Consider the following 17,166-nt stretch of genomic DNA (forward strand, 5'->3'; position numbering starts at 1 on the left):
GTGATTGAAGGAAGAGTGATTGCAGGAAAATCTCTAATTTTTTGAAGTTCCAACCAGTTTCTGTGTCAAAAAAAAAAAAAAAAAAAAAAAAAAAAAAAAAAAAAAACGTTTAACGGGGTCTGTCGTGTACAGCAAACAGTGTATCTAGCCGAGCTATAGTATCATATTAATTTACAAATTTATCACATTGGTAATTCCGATCCGTTCCACCAGGAAAACAGTGATGCCAATGCCAAATATCAACGTTTAAATTTCTAGATAAATATTTATTTATTGTAAGGAGGAAGTTTGTATATTACTAACATGTATTTGCCCTTTTCTTGGCCTGTTTTGGTTGAATAATTTGGCTGATATTCCAACACTAACCTAGCCTAACCTAGCTGCTTCGGCATTCATAGCACACACAAACGAGAGAGAGAGAGAGAGGGACCAATGCCAAGGATAGAAGGATTTTTTAAAGTTTTATTTACTCGGACTAAATCTTGCCTGACGACAAAGTCCAATTTCGCGTTCAGAATAAGCAAGTCGACTTAACAATCATCGATTTGCATATAGTCGTATATGAAAAGCGATGCTTGTTTAGTCACATTGCTTATTCTGGATAATTCAATATCATCCAAAGCGTCATACGGGTTTCCATTCGTTTTAATCCCTACGTCCTGAAATTAACTGGGTAGTGCAAATAAAATATAACAGAGAGGCCTCTTTGTTGCAATGTTTTGGCTGTTATTCCATAACGCGCGCACACACACACACACGCACATAGAAGAGAAAGAGAGAGAGAGAGGGAGGGCCAAAAAACTGACAGCTAGATCGCTGCCACGGAAAAAGGTTATCATAAATTTGATTTAACTGAGAAATTCAAATATAATGTCGCAATCTAGTTATAGACCTTCATAAACTCTGGTTGAATGTTTTAGGTTACCTGTTACAAATTCGTCCACATCCAGCATTTTAGGTGGTGGACAGACTAAACACATGTGTGTGTGAGAGAGAGAGAGAGAGACTGAATTTCATCAGAAATAATCATCGTAACAATTGGGTCAATTCGTTGGGAAACATTGTAATAAAAAAGACAAAAAAAAGTTTGCAAGAGTTGCCTTTACTGCTTTACCCAACACTAATATTTGTCAAGCTGCATGAGTGTTTATGGAAGTCCCGACCTGTATGGACATTTTCTAGGTCAAATATAAAACTACACTGATGTACCGGTACTTGCAGTATATTATAATCAGTAGTGAGGAGAGTTTGCATTTCCTGACCTGACATCAACGAGGAAAAACGAGGTAATTTCTATGTTAACTGAGAAATATTGTGATCAGTGCAATTCTGTAACTTGGTGGTGATCTTATCCACTGCGTACACTGATCGTTGCTAAATAGCCAGTGGAATGTATCTCAGCCAGGGGCGGACGGAAACTGTCTTCTGGGTCAGATTTTTTCCAAATTTATATTAACGGGCATCTAACTTTTTTGCTGTTGCAAGAAGGTCAAAAATCTTAGATGGAACAATAAAGATAATTTGGAAGACTCTCAGAAAATATATCTGAATCCTCCCCTGACAGTGTTTCCGGTGGAGTGGAATGCTTCCTCTGTAATATATTTAGTTTAAGCTTGGCCAGGAATCCAATTAACCTTTAAATACCAAATACTGATTAATAAAGGAGATGGTTGCCTGATATCACACTTTTAACAACCGCCTTTAGAATTTTAAGAGATGGATAGTGAATGTGTGAGAATAGACACTCTCCATTTGTTGAAACAATTTCGTACATTCAACCACATATAGAGAAAATTTTGTTTCAAGTAATTCAACCATAAATATATATATATTTATTTTGCAATTCTGATGTACTGTACAGTATCGACTTTCGTCTCTCATTTTAGTGACAAAGTGACAAAGAAATTACAAAGCAATTTATCAGCGCAAATACTGATACCAGGAGATATGTTAAATTGACCTCTATAGACTGATATTTCTTCCTGTTATCTCTATTTGTAAATTTTAATAAAACTAACAAACCCAAGTGATTAGGTGGACCTTTTATAAACAAGGAATTGATAATGCCCGTTAAGGTGGTATTAAATTTGAAGTATTCTGTCTCGGGTGAGTGCCAACGTACACAATTTTATTTATTTTCCCTACTGTTTAGTAACAAAAGTAAGAGATCACGTTTTCCCGCCCGTCTGAGAGCCGGTACGTCGGTGCATTGATGATTTCTGCTACCTTTTCTTAGACTATTAGGGTTGGTAAGTTCGGGCATTTCGGGCAATTTTCACTTAACAGATTGGGCTGCTACTTCATCAATATCCAATTTTAAAATCTCGTTCTAATGGTCTAGCAGGAGTTGGCAAAAATTGCAGCGTGAAAATTAAGATTGAACCCATCCCCATTGTAATGCATTCTACAATTTTCTACTTGGCCATTAGAATCAGAGAGATGAAACTTAGGGAAACGATAGACCTATCATCAGGGACGTGCGTTAGGGCTTTGGGATTTAAAAGTGCCTATTGATAGGCCTGTCCCCGGGGATGGATAATTATAATTTCCTGGATTGTAAATTGAGCTATTTCCCTTAGAACTATAGTGAAAAAGTTGAAGCTTTTGGGATTGAATGCGCCAGATAATTTGCTTCCTATCTGAAGGAACCGATAGCCAATTCACAAAGATATTTTAAAGTGAATAAAAGATGGGCTAAATAAAGAGTCAAAGCAAGAGTGAACGACAATCTAGCCAACCGTTATATATTATCTTTATCTCTAGATATAGTTTTATTCAGGTGTACATGAAATATATTTCTTTTCTTTCAGACGTGACGGGATAAACCCCGGGATATACAATAGGGGATCTACCTTTATTTGATTATATTAAAAACCAAAATTATAATAAATATTCATTTGGACATTCATTGAAAATTCTATCTCAATTAAGCATATGTATTGAAAATAAAATATTTTGGGCATTGCATTTTATTATTTTTATTGCTCCGCAATTTTTACATCTCTTTTGTTTTACCATTTATGATTCTTAACATAGAACCCTTGTCGTTTTTAGCACGAACATATATAGACATTGACAAAACTATATGGTCAATGGATTATTTTTAAAGTTTTTTTTTTATATTTCATTAACAAATACCACATTGCATTGTATCCAAACTGTGGTGCAAGTGCAGTTGTGAGCAAACTCTCTGCTTGACTACATTACAACATATTTCATGATTTTAAGGCTCAAGATTATTGGCCCTATATCTTGCAATGGTGAAACGTCCTTTTAAGAAATTTTCGGTGCATATGGTGATCCAGATCAAAATTATATAAAAAAAGTTTAAGTAGTCCCTGGCCTAACCTGAAATTTCATCAAAGCTGTTACTTGTATCTCTTGCAAAACTATATGAAGTATACATGCACTAGTTGAAAAGTGCCTTGTGTCTTGTTCGCATGATCTGCCTTGATATTTGTGTCATAATTTTATTGATTTGCATTCCCTGATGATGAAACCCATATTTATTCATTCATTCATCCTTTCATTTGTCCATGTTTACGAACATTTTTATTTCAAATATACAACATTGGTCAAAAAGGTTGTCCCACCTCTAATTCTATGTGCTTTTGTTTAAAAGACGCCACCAGATAGTACCAAATTTACACACAAATAGCATGGGGATGTGCTTGTTAAAGGTCACGTGTCAAAACATCGTGTATGTCTATTGCGTACTGCAATTATCCCCTGCATCGGACGCCATTTTATGTCATCTTTTAGTTTTTTTACAGCAAGGGATGATATGTTGTCTTCAAATCCAGTGCCAAATGGAAGTCATCATTGTGATTATAAGGCAAACTGTTGTAAAGCAAATGACTTACACTTTCAATAATTACAGATAACAATTAAAACGGAATCAAATGTGTAAAAGGATAGCTATGAAGTATAATGATAACTATGGATGTGCTATAGTGACGATGCCTACAAAGGGAGGGATTAACGTGCTACAGTAAGAATTCTTTATTTATAAATGTACTTTGGAATTAAGGAGCTTCACACAAAAAATATTTTTAGTTAATTGTGAGAGATAATTTATAATATTATGTAGCACAATTGGTGATGAAAACTTCTACTCGAAGTATCAGAAGATATTTGTCTTTAGTGCTACTTTCCTTAATAAGGTCTAAAGGTGATGTTTAACTGAACCATGTCACTCAATGAACCAAATGTTTCACTCTTCAATATTTCAATCCCCTTGTATTTTTTTTTCAGTCGAGTGCGACTCTAGAAAATGTTTCGACCGCGGGACCTGCGTACTGCACAGATATGGCCTGTTTTGCTTCCGGTGTCAATGTCTCGAAGGTTTTTAAGGACTGCGATGCAGTGTGGGTGAGTTCTCTCCCCTCCAGACTGCACATTTACCTGTAGTCAACCAGTGTTCCGTTATTATGATGCAAGAGTAGCTTATATGGTCTGAGATCAGGTGCCTCTCTGTGTAATTGTGATACTGCAAGTGCCAAAATTCTAGTGATTAAATTTAGCCATTGGCTAAATAATTCCAATATGTAGCCAAATGATATAATAACGCCCGTTAAGTTGATTTGAAAGTGAGAAGTACACAATCGTTTGCGTATATATATATTAAAAAGAAAAATAGAACAGCAGCTTTTTTGCCCCGACAGTTTTCATTGCATCTTCAGGGGGTTTGTTTATTTTGCTTACTATATGATGTCATAAAGGCTCAGTGTGATGTCTCTAACAATGGATATTTGTGGTAATGGTAATGATGTTATGGTAATGAGTGTAAAAGGAAAAATTGAGACAGATGTGTATTACAAAACAACAGACACAAAGCAATATATCCCTTTTAACTCGTGTCATCCCAGACACATTAAGCACAACATACCATACAATCTAACTCGAAGACTATGCACAATTGTCTCAAATGAAACCATATTAAAACAAAGGCTCAAAGAGCTGGAAGGATTTCTATTAAGGAGACAATACCCAAGACAACTGATACAAACTGGGATTAAAAAAGCAGATACAGAAGAAAGACCCGAGGACCACCAAAGTCAAATGAAAAAAGGAAGCCATACCGTACATATCGACATACATGTACCTATATATATGACTCGCCAGGGTTTTATATCTTCCCATTGTATGTACATGTACAGGTATATCGACAGATGCAGTAAAAAAGAGACAAAAGATTTGAATTTAAGTTCAGTTTTATATTTTGAAAACTGAGCACATCTAAATGCACCCTAGTGGTCTAAAAATTAAGCCCCCTAACTGACTACAGAAACGACTACTGTACTTTCATCACTTCCAATTTCAAAATTCAGAATTGTTCAATAATCCAAATATACTACAAGACGTATTGATGCAGTAAATCCGTTTTCACGGTAACCCCCGTCGCAAACACAAAATTGGTATGATGCTTAATGACACTTGTCATAGTTCTCGGTCAATTACGTACATACAGGGACTAAGGTTAATGCGTCCGCAGCTTGACAAATTATTTTTTATTAATATTGATTTATTATTAAAACTGAAAGTTGTAAAGGGAGCTCTGACCGATTTATTGTTTGCCAATTTGATTTGAAGTGTTACTCTTTAGAGTTAATGATGTTGCACCAGCTCCCCTGTCCGAGCACGCATTTTATTTAAAGATGCATACAAAGTCAATTTTTTGTCATAAAAACCAACCAAATGCCAGCATATAGTTTCAGGTAGTATAACTAAGAGAATTACCAAAAGGCATTGTTTAATTTTACCCGAAAGTGATGTTTGAAAAGATTTTTCTGCCAGCATTCTATGCTGTATGTCAATGGGGCAGAAAAGAAGGTCACGAAAGTAGGTTTAATTGACAACCAAAAATTTAAAGAAAGGAGCACTCTAAAGCTCTTTTATGGCTGATCGGGTGATTTATTCAGTTTATCCCTTGGCATGTCGAATTTATTAGAGTCGTATAAGAAACTAGTAGAAGTGGTTTACATGTGTTACTGGGAATCCACGCTCCACCGATGCTCGGTTCGTATGTGCCTTTAAACTTTTAACATTTGTACATGCAGCATTTTATAAACCTGCACCCTCTTATTTAAAAGAGCTAGTTCCACATTATATGCCATCACGAAATCTTAGATCAGGTGACCACAATCTTTTTAAGGCTTGTAAGGCAAGTTTGGTGTTGTTCAGTGAAAAAGCTTTTTTAAAATTGCAGCACGAGAGAGAGAATGGAATACTCTGCCCATCAATCTTAGTCAAATTGTAGGCCCTGGAGATTTTAAAAAGGAACTTAAAACCTACCTTTTTAAGCAATATTATTTTTGAATTCTTGTAATATTACATTTTACGAATAATTGTTCTTAGTTCATGGCCTAATTTTCATCTCTTATTCTTTTTTGTAGGCCTATATCTTTTTTTTACCTTTAACTTTTTTATATAACTATTTTCCTTCTTTTCATCTTATGACCATTTGTATTTTTTCCTTTTAATTGTGAATTTTATAAAGTTTATTTTGTAAAATCTATTGAATATACGTTGGATTTTAGCCTATAAATAAATAAATATATGTTATTATTATTAAACTGCAAAACATCGTCGTCTGTTTCTCAAATGAATTGGGGACCATGACCGTTTCTGGGTAGAACAATGAAACCGCGTGACTTTCTTTATTGAGGTCATATTTCACCTGCACCACTCAACCAGTCAACACAGAATTTACAGAAATCCAGAAGAGGCCTACGACTAACGTGTCTCGCCTCTAAAGTGATTAAGGTCCTTGACAGCGTCAGTATTTGGAGTGGATACCACACTGGTTCCAAAACGTTAATGGTAGTCATCAATGAAAACCTGAACCAGATCAAATAAAGGAATAATCTTGAAACCACTTGACTATCACTTGATAGCGGGCACCTTGGGAACAATTTTAGGTTGCACGATGAGATCGCCGGTTCAGACACAACACTTTTAATATCGGATACCTTACAGAATCAAGGAAATGAGCAGCTACCTTGGTCATCAAAATTGCCATTTTTGAACCACATAGACAATATTTGGGTAGACAATACAATCAACAGTCTATATGTCTTACAACAAAACTGAACCAAATTGTACGAATTGTGACCGATGCCTAAAATGTTATTCCAGATTGAACTCTAAAAACCTATCCCAATGAAAACTTTTCCGCTTGAGAGCCCTGACAGCACCCAGATGAGTTCAGGCGTAACAGCAACCGTTGCTTTGACTAGACACTGACATGAGGGTCCCTTGTAGGGCGTCTTACCCTTTTACGGACGGTACTTGGGGAAAAATGTATATCCCAACTATCTCTTTTAATTCTTGTCGAGTGACTTAGAATAGGCATGTATTTTTGTTTGCTTCAGTGGCGAATTTAATTAATGAACTGATGTCACAATGACATCAAAGAGATAATTAAGGTAATAATAATTGTTTGTTTGAGATTCAAAATTCCGTAAGAAATACATTGTAAACAACGCATGGCAATATATCATATTGCATTTTATCACTAAAACGGCCGTAATTGTAGTAAAACTAAAATCTGTGCTTTCGATGCCCATTTCTCGGTCGTCAAGCCATCCGTTACTAATGACGTAGGAATGGCACGCGGATTCGCGTTCATTCGAGATCAAAACAACAAATGGCGGAAGAAATCGAGGAAGAAAGCAGACCCGTGATGCAGTCCTCACACGTAAGTTGCGAGTTTTTGTACAGTTCGTTAGATAACGAAAAGTCCAGTACTGCTCACATTGTAGATATAAATGGATTTTGAGTAATAAGTCGAATATATCTTATGAATCTTATATTATTGTTATATAGTGTTGTTGCTGTCTGCTTGTCCCGCGGTTTTAAGCAGGTCACCACATAATCTTGCTCGATATCGCGTGACTATGCAATGTCAGAGAGGGCTCCGTCTGTTCAAAAAAAAAAAAAAGAACTTTTAAAAATGAAAAAAACCTGGACTAACTTTGAATGCAGGAACGGAGTCATTAACCATTGGTTGGTATGGGAAAATTGCCGTTTACTCCAGGAAAATCCAATGTATGGCCAAAATGAAGAGTTATTATGCCTTTAGAAGTTACTAAAACACGATTTTTATCATTATTTTCATTTGCCAGTCAGCAAAATAGGAAACACTGATGCAAAATAATTTGGAAACAAATATTCAATATTAAATGTCAAGTTTGTTTTTAAAGGTGTAGTAATGACAATGTATACAAGTATTAGATAAATGGCTTTTTATGTCACACGTTCCGGTACATAGTGTGATTTTGTCGTTTATCAAATTTACAAGTAAACATGTTTTGATTTGGTTCGTAGAAAGACGTGCTTACCGAATGGCAAGATAGAGGTAGTAAACCAGCATTGCTTTTCATTAGTCATGTACTGAAAGTAATTTCATATTACCTAATGCGGGTTTAAATTATGTATCAAAGTAGCATTGAGTTAAAAGAGTAGGTAAAAGACGAGGAAAAACCAAGTAAGTTTTATGTAAACTGAGAAATATTTTGATAATAACTATATATTAGTTATTGCTGCAATCCTGCAACTTTATGGTGACCCTTGCGCACACTGATCGTTGGTAACTAAACAGTGAAATATCTCTCAGAGGTTCTGGTGGAGGTGGTGCTTTCTCTCAAATATATGTTAAATTTGACAGGGAAAGACATTCTTACCGAACTGTATGGCAAGATAGAGGTAGTAAACAAGCATTGCTTTTCATTAGTCATATACTGAAAGTAAATTCATAATACCTGACGCGTCATACTGGTTTACATTATGTATCGCAGTAGTCTTGATATTGGCTGTATGATGCAAATGACATATGTGACTGGTGTGAGAGGCCTACTTTGGATGCATTTTTGGCTGATATTCCAACACTTTCTCGCCCTTACCTAACTGTTTAGGCATGCGCAACGCACACGCACACACACACACACATACAAAGACACATAGACACAAGAACAAGAAAGAGAGGGGGAGAGAGAAAAAAATCTTACAGCTAGATTGCTGTTAGGGATAGGAGAAAAAAAATTGATTTTACTCATCGATGCAAATAAAATTTACAAACAAAAAGTAGTTTTGGCCAGAGTTTCCTTAACCGCCATACCTAATTACTTATATATGCCAAGATATAGGTGTGTTTATGGAAGTCCCTATACCTAAGTTTTCTAGATCCCATATAAAAATACACCTTTCATGCTGAACGAACGGAACCGATGAAAGACCTACAAACGGCGTGTGGCAGTAAACGGGGCATCATTTATTTATATAACCACTTTCGTGGTTGGATGGCTTCTAGTGTGCCACGTTTTTCATGAGATACACTGATGTACTGACAGTATATTAATTCACATTGAGTAGGTGAAAAGATGAGGAAAAACCAGGTGAGTTTTATGTAAACTGAGAAATATTTTGATTGCTGCAATCCTGCAACTTGATGGTGATCCCTTGCACACACTGGTTGTTGCTAAATAAACAGTAAAATATATCCCGGTGGTTCTAGTAGAGGGTGGTGCTTCCTCTCAAATATTTGTTACATTTGACAGGGAATCCAGGGGACTTGAAGACTACCAAAGGCTGATTTATACAAGAGGCGATAACCTTACAGTGGGGTTCATAATAATGTGTCTTTTGTTTTCCGTTTCATAGCATTTAAAATATTTCAATGCCTTTTTTTGTGAATAGAGAGGGGTGGGCAAACAATGGACAACTAAACAATCCAGTCAAATCCTACACGGAATAACACAGTAACTCAAATGGAAAAACACAATAGCTTTGCTGAGTGAACACCATGGCCCGGTATGTGTGGTCTATTAGGAGTGGGACTATCCCCTGTAGCTAGGTGTCATTTACAGCAGGGTGCATCAGCCTAAAGATCACCATTGTTTGTTACGGTGACAATTAAGCCGATAGCTTTAAGTGGCTGGGAACAATGCAGACGCGTGCTACGACAATCAGTCCAAGAGCCAGCTGTTTTGCCATTATCTTATATCCCCGTCACGCTATAGAGGCGGAATGAGCAAGAATGCCGTCGGAAAGACAATTCTTTGTGCGTTCCTGGATACTCGAAGAGTTCTGGTAATGGTTCTGCTTGATACCTGCTGATTCCGAATAAGTGTGACGGGGGCTTAAAGGTACATACGAACCGAGCATCGGTGGAGCCTGGATTCCCAGTAACACATGTAAACCACTTCTACTAGATTCTTATATGACTCAAATAAATTCGACATGCAAAGGGAAAAACTGAATAGATCACTCGATGAGCCATAAAAGACCTTTAGACTGCTCCTTTCTTTAAATTTATGGTTGTAAATTTAACCTACTTTCGTGACCTACTTTCCTGCCCCATTGACATACAGCTTAGAATCCCAGCAGAAAAATCCGTTCAAACATCATTTTCGGGTAAAATTATACAATGCCTTTTGGTAAATCTCTTAGTTATACTACATGAAACTATATGCTGGCATTTGGTTGGTTTCTGTGACAAAAAATTGACTTTGTATGCATCTTTAATCTATGCATATTGTCACATTTTATCATTGCATCTATCCCATATATTAATAAGTGGTGCTTGTTATCATGACACTGCTATTGCTGATACATTAAAGGTACATACGAACCGAGCATCGGTGGAGCGTGGATTCTCAGTAACACATGTAAACCACTTCTACTAGATTCTTATATGCCTCAAATAAATTTGACATGCCAAGGGATAAACTGAATAGATCACTCGATCAGCCATAAAAGACCTTTAGACTGCTTCTTTCTTTAAATTTATGGTTGTAAATTTAACCTACTTCCGTGACCTACTTTCCTGCCCCATTGACATACAGCTTAGAATGCCAGCAGAAAAATCTGTTCAAACATCATTTTCGGGTAAAATTAAACAATGCCTTTTGGTAATTCTCTTAGTTATACTATTTGAAACTATATACTGGCATTTGGTTGGTTTTTGTGACAAAAAATTGACTTTGTATGCATCTTTAATAAGTAGTGCTCAGCATCATAATAAAACACGCTGAGGGAGGGGGGGGGGTCACGGTGTAATTGGATGGTTAGTGAGGTTACGTTTCATTTTTATGAAGAAAGTGAAAAGTAAAAACGTATGATTATTATAATTATACTGCACAGATGAATCGTCTAAAATAGCATTTCAGATGTTTAATGTTGAAATACTTTATGTATAAAATGATAAAACATGGCTTTACAAAATGTGAATTAGTGCATTTTTGTTCTTCGAGGAAATAATATTCCATATACAAAGTATTATACACCTGGAATATCCAGCAAACAAAACACAATACAAGATTTTTTTACAAAATTTTGATTGGAGACACTGAACCACTCGTTCTCACAAGCAACTGCTGCGGGAATGACTTATTATGGCCTTGAAACAAACGACCATGTTGCAATTTGTTGAGCCCTATTTAGTTTAAAGATTTTCTTGCATGTCTGATGGTGTTGGCATTTTAATACTTTTTTCTTCTGAACATCTTATTTTATTCCAGCATAGAAGTGCTATAAAAAGGGAATGTATCTAACATCAACCAAACAATGATGGGAGTGTTCTTCTGCCCGAGCCTTGTTTTGGCCTTGATGGCCTTACTCAGTCAAACTCAGCTTAGCCATACTAGTACCTGTAAGTGAATATGGACACTATAATACCTTGTCTGCAATTATGATATACATTGTCAATTTTCATCTTCAGTTGACACTGTTTGTCCATGTTATTTCTGTCATTTTTTCCTGGAGTTAAGTCCATAAAAGATACGTGAATTAATAGACCTATATATTTTCCGGACCCGAGGGAGTTTTAGTACGACTGAGGGACCCATTGGATAACAGGCCCGTAGTTGGTAGGGGGTGCGAACGCACTGTCCTTTCACTGTGTGATGTACACATGCAGTGTGTTTCACTGAGGGCCCTGCTATGCGTTGTTATATATAATTCACTTTATCCAATAAAAATTGGGGCTAATATCACTGCTTTTGGCAAGATGTTTATAACATGCTGTGGCCAAATTTAAATGTAGTTTTTATTGAGGCAAAGACTACGTAAGAAAATCGTTACTATTAATTATTATCTTTCAGTAGCACTTTAGCCAAGTATGGTGGTTGGAACTACCTATTTGTATACTCAAGTGTGGTAAACCTGTTTTTCCAATTTTTATTTAATAAAAGAAATAATAATGGGCACAAAAAGGCATTGCGTACATAATCGAATACATCTACGGGGATTTTTTTTTTTTAATTCTCTTTTATGGAATTTTTCGGTTCTGAATCATTCCATCTCCCCGCAGAAAATACAATCCAAGCTGCGACGTATGTGACCCTCGTAATGAGCATTCACAATAAACAGCACCGTTATATGGCCAGGTCTTTTTCCTACTCCAACCTCTATTTGCTGAATGCTATAAGCGAGGAGACAACACGTACATAGTTTAATTGTCTTTGGTATGAGCAGGCCAGGGGAATAAAACTCCATGCGTGGACGTTTTAAAATCATTTGGACATGGCGCACAAGGCGTGGCATTTTGAAAATAATAAGATATACATGGCAAATCAATTCAAATTGTTTGAATTTCAAAAGTTTCAACTATATATTTATATGTAGAATGATAAAGCATGCCTAACATTTAAATTGCCTGGCAATATCTATCTTCAGACGGATGCGAGCCAAACAGTTGCTATAATGATGGAGTTTGCTTAGAAAGTGTCGAGGATCCTTCTGGCTTTCAGTGCATTTGCCCTGGTGCCTTTTTTGGAAAAAGATGCGAATTGCGTAAGCAGTGTCCTCATAACAAATTTGTCCTTTGTGGATAACAGGAAATAGTTATACAACATGTTAGAAACATGTTAGAAAGCAAGATTAATATCGCAACAATTGATACCAGCAGATATGCTTCATTTTATGCAATTTATCCATTAGCAACGTGTCTTCCTCTATATGTAGGAGTTTTAATTTATTTATTATTTTTTTCTGCAAAACGACCATTATGTCATCATCGCTTGATGGCGCGGTATGGTCCCATGTATATTGACGACATCTAGTTTAAATGCTTTTATTATTAAATATAAGAAAAAAGGCTCAGCAGAAGTACGCAAAAATATCAGAGTTCTGTACGAAATGAATTCCATAGATATCAGTTACCCTGTCTAAGTAACTGCTTAAATCATAAGAATTGAAATATCTCAAATTAAAGAGCACGCGTAGCAGTTTATTACCCTTGCAATATTTCATTTCAGGCCCGTGCCGCCTTAATTACTGCTGGAATGGTGCAAAGTGTGCAGTTAATACTACAAATTTGCTTTCGTGGTGCATTTGTCCGGAGGGGTATCACGGACAATTTTGCGATAAAGGTAGGCCGTACCCTTCTTATATTGCATTCCATGTGTAATTTGAAGCAGCAAAAGAAAATACAAAGAGAATTTACCATCGCATATATTGACACCAGAACATATGCAATAGTAACTTCTATAGCCTGAGATCAAGCCATATGACACTAGATCTCTGTTTGTTGACTAAAAATACAACTAACATATTCAAGTGATTAGGTGGAATTTACAAAACACGTCCTATTGTAACACCCGTTAAGGCGGTTTAAAAAGGTCAAGTATTCTGTCACGGGCGAATGCCAGCTTATATCTTTTTACTTGTTGATAGCAACGTGTGGGGAAAACGCCCAGTGCGTTTACATACCGCTAAACAAGCCATTGCCAGAGAACAATGACAGCTGCAATTCAGCATCTTACCAATATTGTGTTTGCGAAAAGGGTTACCTTTGGGACGGATTGAGCTGCTCCAGTAAGTTTTGTAGTTTACTGGATTATTGAACAATTCCGAAAATTGAAATTTGACATGATGAAAGTACAGGAGTCCTTTAAACAGGCAGTTTTGGGGATAAATTTATAGACCCCAGAGTTTTAGCCAATTTTAAAATTTAACTACCCCCCTGTATATGAATGAAATGATTAAACATCTCTAACATTTAAATTGGCTTGACATCTATTTTCAGACGAATGTGAGCCTGACAGTTGCCATAATGATGGGCTTTGCGCAGATCATATTGATGAATCGTCTGGCATCCACTGTATTTGCTTCTTAGACTTTTTCGGAGAGAGATGCGAATTGCGTAAGCAATGTCCTCGTTACGCTTACTATCGACTTTTCTGGATAATATGAAATAGTTATGTATAGCACAAGCTCATAATACATGTTTACTATAGCAAGAACTGATACCACCAGATATGCTTCATTTTATATAATTAATTCTATGGTGGTGTGTCTTCCTAAATATGTTAATTAAATGAGTTATTCATTTATTTAATTATTTATTTTATAGTTTTTTACTGTGAAATGAACAGTATTCCATTATCGCTTGATGGCGCGGGGTGGTCCAGTGTTAATTAATATAACACATTGTCAACATTTAGTTTAAGTGATTTTACATCTGAAGAGTAAGAAAAATGGCCTAGGAAAGTACGCAAAAAGTGACAGGTGTACGCAATTAATTCCATTGATATTAGTTACCCTGCTTAAAAATGCATACAAAGTCAATTTTTTGTCACAAAAACCAACCAAATGCCAGCATATAGTTTCAAGTAGTATAACTAAGAGAATTACCAAAAGGCATTGCTTAATTTTACTCCAAAATGATGTTTGAACGGATTTTTCTGCTGGCATTCTAAGCTGTATGTCAATGGGGCAGGAAAGGAGGTCAGAAAAGTAGGTTAAATTTACAACCATAAATTTAAAGAAAGGAGCAGTCTAAAGGTCTTTTATGGCTGTTCGAGTGATCTATTCAGTTTATCCCTTAGCATGTCGAATTTATTTGAGTCATATAAGAATCTAGTAGAAGTGGTTTACATGTATTACTGGGAATCCACGCTCCACCGATGCTCGGTTCGTATGTACCTTTAAGTAAATGCTTAAGTTATAAGAATTGAAATAACTTAACGGTGAGAGAGCATTTTATAATTCTTGCAGTGTCCTCATTTCAGGTCCGTGCCGCAATAATGGATGCTTGAATGGTGGAACGTGTGGAGTTCATACTATAACTTTGCGATCGTGGTGTATTTGTCCCGATGGTTATTTCGGAACATTGTGTCAAAAAGGTAAGCCGTGCCTTTCTAATACTGCATACTTTGTGTATCTCAGTATTAACATATAGCAGCTGATAGATCTAAGTTGTGAAGCATGCAGCAAAAGAAATTACAAAGCAAATTTAGCAGCGCAAAAATTGCTGCCAGAAAATATGTACATGTAGCAAGTACAGTAATAGTACCTTCTACAGACTGATATCAAGTCATATGGCTCTAGATCTCTCTTTAAAAACTATAAAACCATATTCAAATGATTTTGTTACGAAAACGTGTCCTATGGCTGTAGATCTCTGTTTATGATAATACAACTAACATATTCAGATGATTAGGTGGAACTTATGAAAACACGTCATAAAATAACGCCCATTAAGGTGATTTAAAATATTCAGGTATTCAGTCGCGGGCGAGTGCCAACGTACGTTTTTTAAATTTTGTTTTCAGCACAATGTGGGGAAAACGCCCGATGCGCTGACACGCTGCGTAATCGTACATTGCCCGAGAACAATGACAACTGCAATTCATTATATTACCAACATTGTATTTGCAACGAGGGTTACAGCGGGGATGGATTCAACTGCACCGGTAGGTCCTAGGTCGCATTCGGAACAGTGGACTAACTAGTTCTCGGGTCAAATATGGCTGACTCACTTGAATAATTCCCCCTAATCTATTCAGTGTCTTTATTGGATAAGACAGTCCTACCCCAAACTGTATTCAGAGTGAGGAAAAAACAGACATGGGCGAATTAAAGAGTTTAAGCAAGAAATAACGACACTCTAACGACACTCTAGCCACCTGTAATAATAATTTAAATTTGTGTTTATAAATTATATCTTAAGCAATTTGACGTCAGGCAATGTCTACAACAATGAAATCTAAGGAAAAATTTGAGTAAAGGGCTATTCATAGTACATTGAGACATTTACTATATATATATATATATATATATATATATATATATATATATATATATATATATACAGGCCTGTTTATTCAGGTCTGTTCATATACTTTTGCTATTCTGCGTTTTTATCAAAACTATTTTTATTAAAAATATATATATTTTTTAATATCAACACTTAATAAATTTGCAAAAAATGCTTATCAGCTTGGTAGCTGGATCATAAATAAACATTATCAAACACAAGCCGAGAAAAATGTCTTACTGTTAGCCAACCGTGGTGGGACTATATGTGAGATTAACTGCCGTGACTGCAATTCTTTTTTACTTATTGAGACAGGTAGATATTATAAGACCAGGGTTAGTGAACACAGGAAACCAGTGAATGTATATAGACAATATACCAGCTCTGCCATTTCTAAGCATGTTATAGACAACGGCCACAGTACTGCCTGGAATTCAACCAAGGTCCTTGGATCCAAGTCATCTGATATCCTACGTAAGATACAAGAGGCTATCAACATCAACCGTCTGCAGCCACCCACGAATAGGGTCGGGGAGGTCGATCTACCTGACATTTATAAGAGGGTCGTGGCCTCTATATACTATAAAGTCAAACTTAAAATGATGACAGTGAGTATCAACATCTACGTACTCACGTCAGTCTGATGAAGGCCAACGTCAAAAATCTAACAGTGTGAACGTTTTCTCGGTTTGTGTTTGATAATTTTCATTTAAGACTGAATAAATGTGTTTCTATATTACTGAATGCACAATGTGCTCTGATAAAAGCGGTGTCAAGGTGTCCATTAAATATATTTCTTTTCTTTCAGAATCGACGAAATAAACACCGGGAAAATGAAATAACAACCAAAAAAATACAAGACAGGATACACAGTTATTTGATTAATTTAAGAAGCAAATTTATAATAAATATTCATTTGGACATTCATTGAAAATTGAATGTATTATATGAATGAAGTATTTCAATTGAAAATAAACTAATTTGGGCATTGCATTTGGTTCTTTATACTGCTCCACATTTTGCTGCTCCACATTTGTTTTGATATTTATGATTCTAAACATAAAAATAACTGTCGTACTTAGGTTAAGTACGAACAGAAATGGACATTGACGACGCCTTACGGTTAT

At 36.0% G+C, this 17,166-nt stretch overlaps 2 long non-coding RNA genes across 2 annotated transcripts; both read left to right on the top strand.

The window, feature by feature from the left end:
• Positions 1–9,289: 9,289 nt before the first annotated feature.
• On the top strand, positions 9,290–13,807 carry LOC147759348 (uncharacterized). Its single transcript, XR_015331265.1, has 5 exons — positions 9,290–9,395; positions 11,520–11,650; positions 12,676–12,792; positions 13,257–13,370; positions 13,675–13,807. It is a non-coding gene; the product is annotated as an uncharacterized LOC147759348 (long non-coding RNA).
• A 225-nt stretch (positions 13,808–14,032) lies between these two features.
• On the top strand, positions 14,033–16,894 carry LOC106158779 (uncharacterized). Its single transcript, XR_015331298.1, has 4 exons — positions 14,033–14,143; positions 15,012–15,125; positions 15,555–15,695; positions 16,848–16,894. It is a non-coding gene; the product is annotated as an uncharacterized LOC106158779 (long non-coding RNA).
• The last annotated feature ends 272 nt before the right edge of the window (positions 16,895–17,166 follow it).

The sequence above is a fragment of the Lingula anatina genome, chromosome 10, assembly GCF_051362555.1.
Source record: "Lingula anatina isolate TDL-2025a chromosome 10, LinAna3.0, whole genome shotgun sequence".
NCBI lineage: Eukaryota > Metazoa > Brachiopoda > Lingulata > Lingulida > Lingulidae > Lingula > Lingula anatina.